This window comes from Nyctereutes procyonoides, unplaced genomic scaffold, assembly GCF_905146905.1.
Source record: "Nyctereutes procyonoides isolate TBG_1078 unplaced genomic scaffold, NYPRO_anot_genome, whole genome shotgun sequence".
Lineage (NCBI taxonomy): Eukaryota > Metazoa > Chordata > Mammalia > Carnivora > Canidae > Nyctereutes > Nyctereutes procyonoides.
Genome location: NW_026575126.1, coordinates 68247693 through 68260274, shown reverse-complemented (window position 1 = coordinate 68260274; position 12582 = coordinate 68247693). Strand labels below are relative to the sequence as shown.

Genomic DNA, 12582 nt, shown 5'->3' with positions numbered 1-12582 from the left:
CTGGATTTCTGCAGTTTTCAGTGATTGGTAAACTTGGTCTTGGCTGGATGTTCCTGCTGATCTTCTGGCAGAAGAGCTTGTTGTGTTGGTTCTCAAATGTCTTTGCCCAAGGCAGAATTGCACACCACCCTTTCCAGGGGGCCAGGCTAAGTAATCTGCACCAGATTGCTCTATGTGGCATTTGTTTCCTCCCCACTCTGCAACGGACAGATTATCTAAACTGAAGATCAACAAAGAAACAAGGGCTTTGAATGACACACTGGACCAGATGGATTTCACAGATATATTCAGAAGATTTCACCCTAAAGCAACAGAATACTCATTCTTCTCAAGTGCACGTGGAACAGTCTCCAGAAGAGTTCACATACAGGGTCACAAATCGGGTTTCAACCGGTGCCAAAAGATTGGGATCATTCCTGCCTATTTTCAGACCACAATGCTTTGAAACTGGAACTTAATCACAGGGAATATAAAAATAGTGAAAGGGATTATAGAGGAAAGGAGAGAAAATGAATGTGAAAAATCAGAGAGGGTGACAGAACATGAGAGACTCCTAACTCTGGGAAATGAACAAGGGGTAGTGGAAGGGGAGGTGGGCAGGGGGATGGGGTGACTGGGTGACAGGCACTGAGAGGGGCACTTGACAGGATGAGCACTGGGTGTTTACTATATTTTGGTAAATTGAACTCCAATAAAAAATATACAAAATTAATTAATTAGTTAATTAATTAAAACAAGAGGAAATTTGAAAGAATTCAAATACATGGAGACTAAAGAGCATCCTACTAAAGAATGAATGGGTCAACCAGGAAATTAAAGAATTTAAAAATTCATAGAAGCAAATGAAAATGAAAATATACTGTTCAAAACCTCTAGGGGGATCCCTGGGTGGCTCAGTGGTTTAGCACCTGCCTTTGGCCCAGAGCATGATCCTGGAGTCCCGGGATCGAGTCCCGCGTCAGGCTCCCCGCATGGAGCCTACTTCTGCCTCTCTCTCTCTCTCTCTCTCTCTCTCTCATGAAAAAATAAATAAAATCTTTAAAAAAAAAAAAAAAAAAACCTTTAAGATGCAGCAAAGGAAGTCCTAAGAGGGAAGTGTATGGCAATACAAGCTTTTCTCAAGAAATAAGAAAAGTTTCAAATACACAAGCTAACCTTACACTTAAAGGAGCTGGAGAAACAACAGCAAATAAAGCCTAAACCCAACAGGAGAAGACAATTAATAAAGATTAGAGCAGAAATCAATAAAATAGAAACCAAAAGAACAGTAGAACAGATGAATGAAACTAAGAGCTGGTTCTTTGAAAGAATTAATAAGATTGATAAACCTCCAGCCAGACTTATCAAAAAGAAAAGAGAAAGGATCCAAACAAATAAAATCATGAATGAAAGAGGAGAAATCACAACCAACAGTGAAGAAATACAACAATAAGAGAAACAATAATAAGAGATATTATGAGCAACTATATGCCAACAAATTAGGCAATCTGGAAGAAATGGTTGTATTCATAGAGATGCATAAACTACCAAAACTGAAACAGGAAGAAATAGAAAACCTGAACAGACCGTAACCAGCAAGGAAATTGAAGCAGTAATCAAAAACCTCCCAACAAACAAGAGTCTAGGCCCAAGAGTCCAGGGGAATTCTACTAAATATTTAAAGAAGAAATAATATCTATTCTACTGAAGCTGTCTCAAAAAATAGAAATGGAAGGAAAACATCCCTCATGAACATGGATGCCAAAATACTCACCAAGATACTAGCCAATAGGATCCAACAGTACATTAAAAGGATTATTCACTACGACCAACTGGAATTTATTCCTAGACTGCAAGAGTGGTTTAACACTCACAAATCAATCAATGTGATATGTTACATTAATAAAAGAAAATACAAGAACCATATGATCCTCTCAATAGATGCAGAGAAAGCATTTGACAAAGTACAGCATCCATTTTTGATTAAAAGTCTTCATAGTGAAAAAAAAGTCTTCATAGTGTAGGGATAGAGGAAACACACCTCAGTATCATAAAAGCCATCTACAAAGAGCCCACAGTGAGTATCATTCTTAATAGAGAAAAGCTGAGAACTTTTCCCCTAAGATCATGAACATAGCAGGGATGTCCATGTCCACTATCACCACTGCTGTTCAACATAGGACTAGAAGTCCTAGCCTCAGTAATCAGACAACAAAAAGAAATAAAAGGCATTCAAATTGGCAAAGAAGAAGTTAAACTCTCCCTCTTTGCAGATGACATGATACTCTATATGGAAAACCCAAAAGACTCCACTCCAAAATTGCTAAAATTCATACAGGAATTCAGCAAAGTGGCAGGATATAAAATCAATGTCAGAAATCAGTTGCATTTCTATACACTAACAATGACACTGAAGAAAGAGAAATTAAGGAATTGGTCCCATTGACAACTGCACCCAAAATCATACGATAACTAGGAATAAATCTAACCAAAGAGGCAAAGGATCTGTACTCTAACAACTACAGAACATTCATGAAAGAAACTGGGGAAGACACAAAGAAATGGATAAATCTTCCATGGATTGGATTGGAAAAATAAATATTGTTAAAATGTCTGTGCTACCTAGAGCAATCTATACATTCAGTGCAATCCCTATCAAAATACCACCGACATTTTTCACAGAGCTGGAACAAATAATCCTAAAATTTGTATGGAACTAGAAAAGAGCCCGAATGGTCAAAGGAATGTTGAAAAAGAAAACCAAAACTGATGGTATCACAATTCCAGACTTTGAGTTCTATTACAAAGTGGTAATCATAAAGATAGTATGGTACTGCACAAAAAAAGACACATAGATCAATGGAATAGAATAGAGAACTGGAGCCATGACTCTAGGTCAATTAATTTTTGACAAAGCAGGAAAGACTATCCAATGGAAAAAAGACAATCTCTTCAATAAATGATGTTGGGAAAATTGGATATGTAGAAGAATGAAATTGGACCATTTCCTCACACCATACACAAAGGTCAACTCAAAATGGATGAAAGACCTACATGTGAGCCAGGAATTCATCAAAATCCTAGAGGAGGGATCCCTGGGTGGCACAGCGGTTTGGCGCCTGCCTTTGGCCGAGGGCGCGATCCTGGAGACCTGGGATCGAATCCCACATCGGGCTCCCGGTGCATGGGGCCTGCTTCTCCCTCTACCTATGTCTCTGCCTCTCTCTCTCTCTGTGACTATCATAAATTAAAAAAAATAAAAAATAAAAATCCTAGAGGAGAACATAGGCAGCAACCTCTGTGACCTCACCTGCACAACTTCTTGCTAGATACATCTCCAAAGATAAGGGAAACAAAGGCAAAAAATTAACTACTGAGACTTCATCAAGATCAAAAGCTTGTGCACAGCAAAGGAAACAGTCAACAAAACTAAAAAGCAACCTATAGAATGGGAGAAGATATTTGCAAATGATATATCAGATAAAGGACTAGTATCCTAGACCTATAAAGAACTTAGCAAAATCAACACCCAAAAACAAATAATCAAGAAATGAGAAGATATGAACAGACATTCCTCCAAAGTAGACATATAAATGGCCAACCAACACATGAAAAAATGCTCTATATCACCTGGCATCAGGGAAATACAAATCAAAACTAAATGAAATACTACTTCACACTAGTCAGAATGGCTAAAATAACAAGACAGGAAACAACAAATGTTGGCGAAGATGTAGAGAAAGAGGAATCCTCTTGCACTGTTGGTGGGAATGCAAGCTGGTACAGCCACTCTGGAAAACAGTATGGAGGTTCTTCAAAAAGTTGAAAAGAGAGCTACTCTATGACCCAGCAATTGCACTACTGGGTATTTACCCCAAAGACACAAATGTAGCGAGCGATCTGAAGGGGCACCTGCACCCCAATGTTTATAGCAGCAATGTCCAAAATAGCCATACTACAGAAAGAGCCCAGATGTCCACGGACAGATGAATGCATAAAGATGTGCTATGTATATACAATGGAATACTACTCAACCATCAAAAAGAATAAAATTTTGCTGTTTGTAACAATGTGGATGGAACTAAAGGATATTACATTAAGCAAAATAAATCAATCAGAGAGGGACAATTATCATATGATCTCACTCTTATGTGGAATTTAAGAAACAAAACAGAGGATCATAGGAGAAGAGAGAAAAAAAAGACAAAATCAGAAAGGGAGACTGAAGGTTGCTGGAGGGGAGGATGGTAGGGAAATGGGGTAACTGAGTGAAAGACCTTAAGGAGGACATGTTATGTAATGTGCACCGGGTATTATGTAAGACTGATGACTCACTGACTTCTACTTTTGAAACCAAAACACATCATATGTAATATAAGAAATAGTGAAAGGAACTATAGAGGAAAGGAAGGAAAATGAGTGGAAAAAATTAGAGAGGGTTAAAAAACATGAAAGACTCCTGGAAATGAACAAGGGGTAGTGGAAGGAGAGGCAGGTGGGGGGATGGGGTGACTGGGTAACGAGCACTGAGGAGGGCACTTGAAGGGATGAGCACTGGGTGTTATACTGTGTGTTGGCAAATTGAACTTCAATTAAAAATATATATAAATATATATCATATGTTAATTACTGAAATTAAATAAAATTTTTAAAAATGTTACGAGTTTGAGCAAAAATCTATTCCTATTAGTACCAAACCAGAAGTGGCTAGGAGCACAGGAGGTAATAGCAAAACATTTAGATAGATAAGAAGCAAAGCAAAGACACTATTTGGCTATAACTTAAGGTTGCTTTCTTTATAGGGGAAAGCCTAGTTGGCTATCTGTGATTGTTCATTCTTATGTTTCAAATTCTTAACCTTGAGGCATTGACAGGTTTAGGTTTTGTATTGCTTATATAGGCTGTCAAGGCATTAAAAATCCCTAATGGCAAAGAATCTATACCCTAAAAACTACAGAACACTTCTGAAAGAAATTGAGGAAGACACAAAGAGATGGAAAAATATTCCATGCTCATGGATTGGAAGAATTAATATTGTGAAAATGTCAATGCTACCCAGGGCAATTTACACGTTTAATGCAATCCCTACCAAAATACCATGGACTTTCTTCAGAGAGTTGGAACAAATTATCTTAAGATTTGTGTGGAATCAGAAAAGACCCCGAATAGCCAGGGAAATATTAAAAAAGAAAACCGTAGCTGGGGGCATCACAATGCCAGATTTCAGGTTGTACTACAAAGCTGTGGTCATCAAGACAAGGTGGTACTGGCACAAAAACAGACACATACATCAATGAAACAAAATAGAGAATCCAGAAGTGGACCCTCAACTCTATGGTCAACTAATAATCAACAAAGCAGGAAAAACTATCCACTGGAAAAAAGTCTCTTTAATAAATGGTGTTGGGAAAATTGGACATCCACATGCAAAAGAATGAAACTAGACCATTCTCTTACACCATACACAAAGATAAACTCAAAATGGATGAAAGATCTAAATGTGAGACAAGAATCCATCAGAATCCTAGAGGAGAACACAGGCAACACCATTTTTGAACTTGGCCACAGCAACTTCTTGCAAGATACATCCATAAAGGCAAGGGAAACAAAAGTAAAAATGAACTACTGGGACTTAATCAATATAAAAAGCTGCAATAAATAAATAAATAAATAAATAAATAAATAAATAAATAAAGCTGCTGCACAGCAAAAGAAACAGTCAACAAAACTAAAAGACAACCTACAGAATGGGAGAAGATATTTGCAAAAGACCTATCAGATAAAGCGCTAGTATCCAAGATCTATAAAGAACTTATTAGTGCAGCCCAGGTGGCTCAGCAGTTTAGCGCTGCCTTCAGCCAGGGCATGATCCTAAAGTCCCAGGATCAGGTCCCACATTGGGCTCCCTGCATGGAGCCTGCTTCTCCCTGTGCCTGTGTCTCTGCTTCTCTCTCTCTCTCTGTCTGTCTCTCTGTCTCTCATTAATAAATAAATAAAATCTTTAAAGAAAAGAACTTATTAAACTCAACACCAAAGAAACAATCCAATCATGAAATGGGCAAAAGACATGAACAGAAATTTCACAGAGGAAAACATAGACATGGCCAACAAGCATATGAGAAAATGCTCTGCATCACTGGCCATCAGGGAAATATAAATCAAAACCACATTGAGATACCACCTCACACCAGTGAGAGTGGGGAATATTAACAAGGCAGGAAACCACAAATGTTGGAGAGGATGTGGAGAAAGGGGAACCCTCTTGTACTGTTGGTGGGGATGTGAACTGGTGCAGCCACTCTGGAAAACTGTGTGGAGGTTCCTCAAAGAGTTAAAAATAGACCTGCCCTACGACCCAGCAATTGCACTGTTGGGGATTTACCCCAAAGATTCAGATGCAGTGAAAAGCCAGGACACCTGCACCTGGAAAAATGTGTGGAGGTTCCTCAGAGTTAAAAATAGAACTGCCCTACAACCCACCAATTGCCCTGCTGGGGATTTACCCCAAAGATGCAGATGCAGTGAAACGGCAGGACACCTGCACCCCAATGTTTCTAGCAGCAATGTCCACAATAGCCAAACTGTGGAAGGAGCCTCGGTGTTCATCAAAAGATGAATGGATAAAGAAGATGTGGTTTATGTATACAATAGAATATTACTCAGTCATTAGAAATGACAAATACCCACCATTTGCTTTGACGTGGATGGAACTGGAGGGTATTATGCTGAGTGAAGTAAGTCAATCGGAGAAGGACAAACATTATATGTTCTCATTGATTTGGGGAATATAAAAAATAGTGAAAGGGAATAAAGGGGAAAGGAGAAAAAAATGAGTGGGAAATATCAGAGAGGGAGACAGAACATGAAAAACTCCTAACTCTGGGAAATGAACTGGGGGTGATGGAAGGGGAGGTGGGCGGGGGTGGGGGTGACTGGGTGACGAGCACTGAGGTGGGCACTTGACAGGATGAGCACTGGGTGTTATTCTATATGTTGGCAAATTGAACACCAATAAAAAATAAACTTGTAAGAAAAAAAGAATATGTGGTCTATGTATACAATGGAATATTACTCAGCCATTAGAAACAACAAATATCCACCATTTGCTTTGAAGTGGATGGAACTGGAGGGTATTATGCTGAGTAAAGTAAGTCAATGGGAGAAAGACAAACATTATATGGTCTTATTCATTTGGAGAATATAAAAAATAGTGAAAGGGAATAAAGGGGAAAGGAGAGAAAATGAGTGAAAATATCAGTGAGGGTAACAGAACATGAGAGACACCTAACTCTGGGAAACGAACAAGGGGTAGTAGAAAGGGAGGTGGGGTAGGGGTTGGGGTGACTAGGTGACAGGCACTGAGGGGGGCACTTGATGGGAAGAGCGCTGGGTGTTATGCTATGTGTTAGCAAATTGAATTCCAATTAAAAAATGCCTAATGGCCTCCTTGTTTAATTAATTTAACAGCATGAAGGACAAAACCTCAATCTGAAATTTCCTAAGGATAGTTTTCACCTTGAACATTAGTATGACAAGGACTTTCCAACTCCACCACCAGCAAAGGTATGAATACAGCTCAGCAACCTGATAAAGCTGGCTTTACTGAGTGTTGACTACCACCCAGAGGCAGCAATTTCCTCTGCAGGATCATGGAAAGCAGGGGAAAGGTCTTAAGACAATGGAGCTGGATCACTTGCTTTTTGATCTGCTACATTGAATCTTTTGAGTTAGATGTCATGATTCTATTAGCAAATGATCTTCTACAGTCCAATCCTACACAATCTAGTTATCAATCCTACTGTTCCCTGAGCTTGCTAAAGTAGAAAGTACTTCAATGTTGAGGTATGATCAGAGCCCAGGTGAGATTTACCAGAGAGATATTTGGGTCACATTTGGAGTGGGGGAGGGGTGCTCCCTTGGCAGCACATATACTAAAATTGGAGGGGGGAGGGCAGGGAAGTTAGCGAACAGTGAGGACACTGGAATATTATGGGTCTTAGGTTTAACAGCTCCTGATGTTCTAACATCACTGGCTGTGCGCTGGAGTGAGGTTCTTTGAGGGCCTCATGTTAGGAGAGCTTCCCAATGTACATCCATGGTCACTGAGTGGTACATAAACTCTAGCACACATGCCTTCTGGGTGCCTAAGTCCCAGCATATCAGCTAAATCTAAAAAACAAAACAAAATACACCAAGAAACAGACTTTCTTAAGACCAGTCCCCAACATCTAACAACCCTTCTGTCATTTCATATTCAACAATTCTAATGAGTCAGGGTTTTTTTTTAAGATTCTAATTATTTTTTTAATAAATTTATTTTTTATTGGTGTTCAATTTACCAATATACAGAATAACACCCAGTGCTCATCCCGTCAAGTGCCCCCCTCAGTGCCCGTCACTCATTCACCCCCACCCCCCGCCCTCCTCCCCTTCCAACACCCCTAGTTCATTTCCCAGAGTTAGGAGTCTTTATGTTCTGTCTCCCTTTCTGATATTTCCCACACATTTCTTCTCCCTTCCCTTATATTCCCTTTCACTATTATTTATATTCCCTAAATGAAAGAGAACATACACTGTTTGTCCTTCTCCTATTGACTTACTTCACTCAGCATAATACCCTCCAGTTCCATTCACATTGAAGCAAATGGTGGGTATTTGTCGTTTCTAATGGCTGAGTAATATTCCATTGTATACATAAACCACATCTTCTTTATCCATTCTAATTATTTACTTGAGAGTGAGAGTGAGAGTGAGAGAGAGAGTGCACAATAGGTGGGGAGAAGCAGAGGGAGGTCTTGATCCTAGAGTCCTGGGATCATGACTCATGCTGAAGGCAGACACTCAAACAAGGAAGCCACTCAGGTGCCCCCATCTTCCACAATTCTAAAATTAGACTCACTTTTCCCTTTTAACTCATTGCTGCTCAAACCAGATTTCATTTATTTGACCATCAGTTTTGCCCTGTTGTAGAGCACAAGTAAATTACAAATCATGAAATAGCAATGGGCTAAAACCAGGTTTGGGAGAAATGGTTCGATTTGAGGCAGAGGTAAAATGTAGCTGAAACCATTCGTAGAGGCCACAAAACCTTAAGCAAATGACCAGTGTAAAGGCTGAGTGGAAAGTATCCTGTTAGTACACCTATACAAAACCAAGCCCAGGATGAAATCACTGAAAATTTGAATTTCCATTATGGAAACTGCAACACCAAAGATCTTCCTTCAGTCACTGCATGAAGAAGCCTTGGACAACAGTGTGCACAGTGAAAAAGAGCATGGGAATGAATCTGCAGCTATTGTGCAAAATGAGGTATGACTAATTCAGTGCATCTCATTAGCTAAATGCTGCATCACCCTCCTGCCCCTAGTAACTAGTAAATCCTGTTGTTTTTATTTTAAATTTTTATAATAAAATAAGTTCAAGCTTACAGAAAAGTTGCAAAAACAATAGTGCAAATTACCCATATATCCTTTTGCCCAGATTCACTTATCATTAACATTTTTACCTTGTTTCTTCTCTTCCCTCCTCCTCTGACCTGCTTCCATTTCACTTCTGTGTATTTGTGTATATATGTGTATACACACACACACACACACACACAAATGGTCCTCTATCCTTAAATACTTCTATTTCCTAAGAACAGAGATATTCTCTTACGTAACAAGTTATCAACACTAGTATATTTAACATCAACATGATAATTTTATCTCATCTAGATCCATATTCCAATTGTGAAAACTGACCCAATGGTTTAAAGCTGCACACTACATCGCAAAGATGTGCCATAGTTTTTCAATCACCTATCCTGGATATTTATGCAGCTTCCAATATTTTTGTGGTAAGAATGCTGTAACGAGGGATCCCTGAGTGCTCAGCGGTTTAGTGTCTGCCTTCGCCCCAGGACGTGATCCTGGAGTCCCAGGATTGAATCCCATGTCAGGCTCCCTGAATGGTGCCTGCTTCTCCCTCTGTGTCTCTGCCCCTCTCTATGTCTCTCATGAATAAATAAAACCTTTAAAAAAAAGAGGGGGGGGGCAGCCTGGATCTCAGCAGTTTAGCACCACCTTCAGCCTAGGGCCAGGGTGTGATCCTGGAGACCTGGGATGGAGTCCCACATAGGGCTCCCTGCATGGAGCCTACTTCTCCCCCTGCCTGTGTCTCTGCCTGTGTGTGTCTCTCATGAATAAATAAATAAAATCTTTAAAAAATAAAAATAAAAGAATGCTGTAATGAATAATGAATGTTGTACATATGTATTTTCATATTGTTAGAGGTCTCTTTAAATTCACCCATAATTTTGTTAGATATTGCTAAATTCTCCTCCACATGAGGTTGTACTATTTTGCATGCCATTAACAACACATAAAAATTCTGTTTCCTCACAAACTCATCAACAGCATGTACTGTCAAGTTTTGGAATTTTGGCCAATCGAATGGAAATCTCTCATGTAGTTTCAATTGGAATATTTTGAGTGAAGGTCAACATCTTCAAATATGGTTAATAGCCACTTTTGTTGTGTGTGTGTGTGAATTCCAGTTTGTCCATTTTTCAATGGGATTGTTTGCTTGGTTTTTGGGTTTTTTTTTGTTTGTTTTTTAAAGTTCTTCATATATTAGAAATATTAGAACTTTGTGTTATTTATGTTGCAATTATTTTCTTCCGAACTGACATTTATCTTTGCTTATTGTTTTTGCCATACAGAAGTTCTTAAAATTTTTATGTAGAAATGAATCAAATCGGGCAGCCCGGGTGGCTCAGTGGTTTAGCGATGCCTTCAGCCCAGGGCGTGATCCTGGAGTCCCGAAATCAAGTCCCACGTCAGGCTCCCTGCATGGAGCCTGCCTCCCCTCTGCCTGTGTCTCTGCCTCTCTCTCTCTCATGAATAAATAAATAAAATCTTTTAAAAAAATAATCATTTTTTATTGCATCTGGATTTTGAGTCCTAGATTGAAAGTCTTTCCCTGAACATGAATTTTAGAGGAATTCACATCCACATTGTCTTCTGGTACTTGGGTAGTTTCATTTTTCACAGATTCCTGATTCATTTGGAGTTTATTCTTTTTTTTAAGATTTTATTTATTTATTCATGAGAGAGAGAGAGAGAGAGGCAGAGACACAGGCAGAGGGAGAAGCAGGATCCATGCAGGGAGCCTGACGTGGGACTCGATCCCGGGGTCTCCAGGATCATGCTCCGGGCTGAAGGCGGCGCTAAACTACTGAGCCACCCAGGCTGCCCTGGAGTATATTCTTAAATGCAATGTGAGAAATGGATCTATTTTTATTTTTCTCCAAATAGCTGTCCAACTATCCCAATCAATTTAAAAAAAAAAGATTGATCTCTGCCCAGTGATTTGAGATTCCATCTTTACTACATACTAGATCACTATAGAAAGCCAGGGCTATTTCTCAACCTTCTGTGCTAACTCACTGGTCTATTTATGCGGGAGTCCCACACTGTTTTAATTGCTGGGGTTTTTCCCATCACTTATTTACCAGTCCTTCCATTAGCGCCTCAGTCCAGGCAGCAGGAACACTTCAAAATAAAGGCTGGGCCTCATGAAGATACTGGCTCTAAATGATCAACTACTTAACATCATTCTACTTCTTCTGTTCATACAACATGCTGAGCAGGAGTCAGTGACATTTCTAGATGATATAGATCTAGTTTTTCTCAACTGTTTCACAGAAAGAAAACGCAGGTGGCACCTGGGTGGCTCAGTCAGTTAAGCATCTGCCTTCAGCTCAGGGCATGATCTCAGGCTCCCTGCACAGCAAGTAGTCTGCTTGTCGTTTTCCCCCACCCCTGTTCATGCTCTCTCTTGCTATCTCCCTCTCTCAAATAAATAAAATCTTTTTAAAAAATCGAGTAAGCACAAATAGCTCCAGAGGTGGGTGTCAAGAAGGCATAAATGGACTTGTATTACCTCTTTTTCCCAAACTATCTATAGGTTAATCTACTACCTTCTCCAGAGACTGCAGTTTTTACTAAGGAAGGAAAAACATATGAGGTGAGCTCCAAGGCTTGCTTGCTGCCATTCTCTGCTCTCTGGCCACTCAGATGATGGAGCTATGACTAGAGCATGTGACAACGACGGCAGCCTTTATACTGGAGCTTATTGGCACTTCCAGAAAACTAAAATTGCTTCTTCCAAGTCCTTCTGTTTGTCAAGACACAACTCTTATGTTACCCAATCCTTTCCAGCCTCACTCTCCTAGCAGCTTAAATTCCCAGTCACAAACACAAGAAAGAACATTGCTTGCCCTCCCTATCATAACAAAGTTTTTGCTTTTTTTATTGAAACATGTCAATAATGGGGACAGGTTGGACACGATACATCTCTCTAGAAGTTTGGTCTTCAGAAACTGACATAATAAAGGTAGAAAAAAGTAAGACAGGAACGCAAAACTGTATGAAGCCCCAGTGAATTTGTTTGGCTTGTCGAATTTCTAAGTGAATTCAATGGTACTGCAATTGGGTGGCACAATAGCTAGAGATGACTGCCATTATCAGGAAGGCCACTAGGGGCAATGCGATGTCATTGTTTCTTCCTCAGCCTCCCTTCTAGCTGCTGAAAAAAAGGGCTTCGGATGAAATCTTACCA

At 39.6% G+C, this 12582-nt stretch overlaps 1 protein-coding gene across 1 annotated transcript in view; it reads right to left on the bottom strand.

Annotated features, from left to right (window-relative positions):
• ZSCAN25 (zinc finger and SCAN domain containing 25) overlaps positions 1-12582 on the bottom strand; it is a 71570-nt gene that overhangs the window by 43783 nt on the left and 15205 nt on the right. The window lies entirely within an intron of this gene.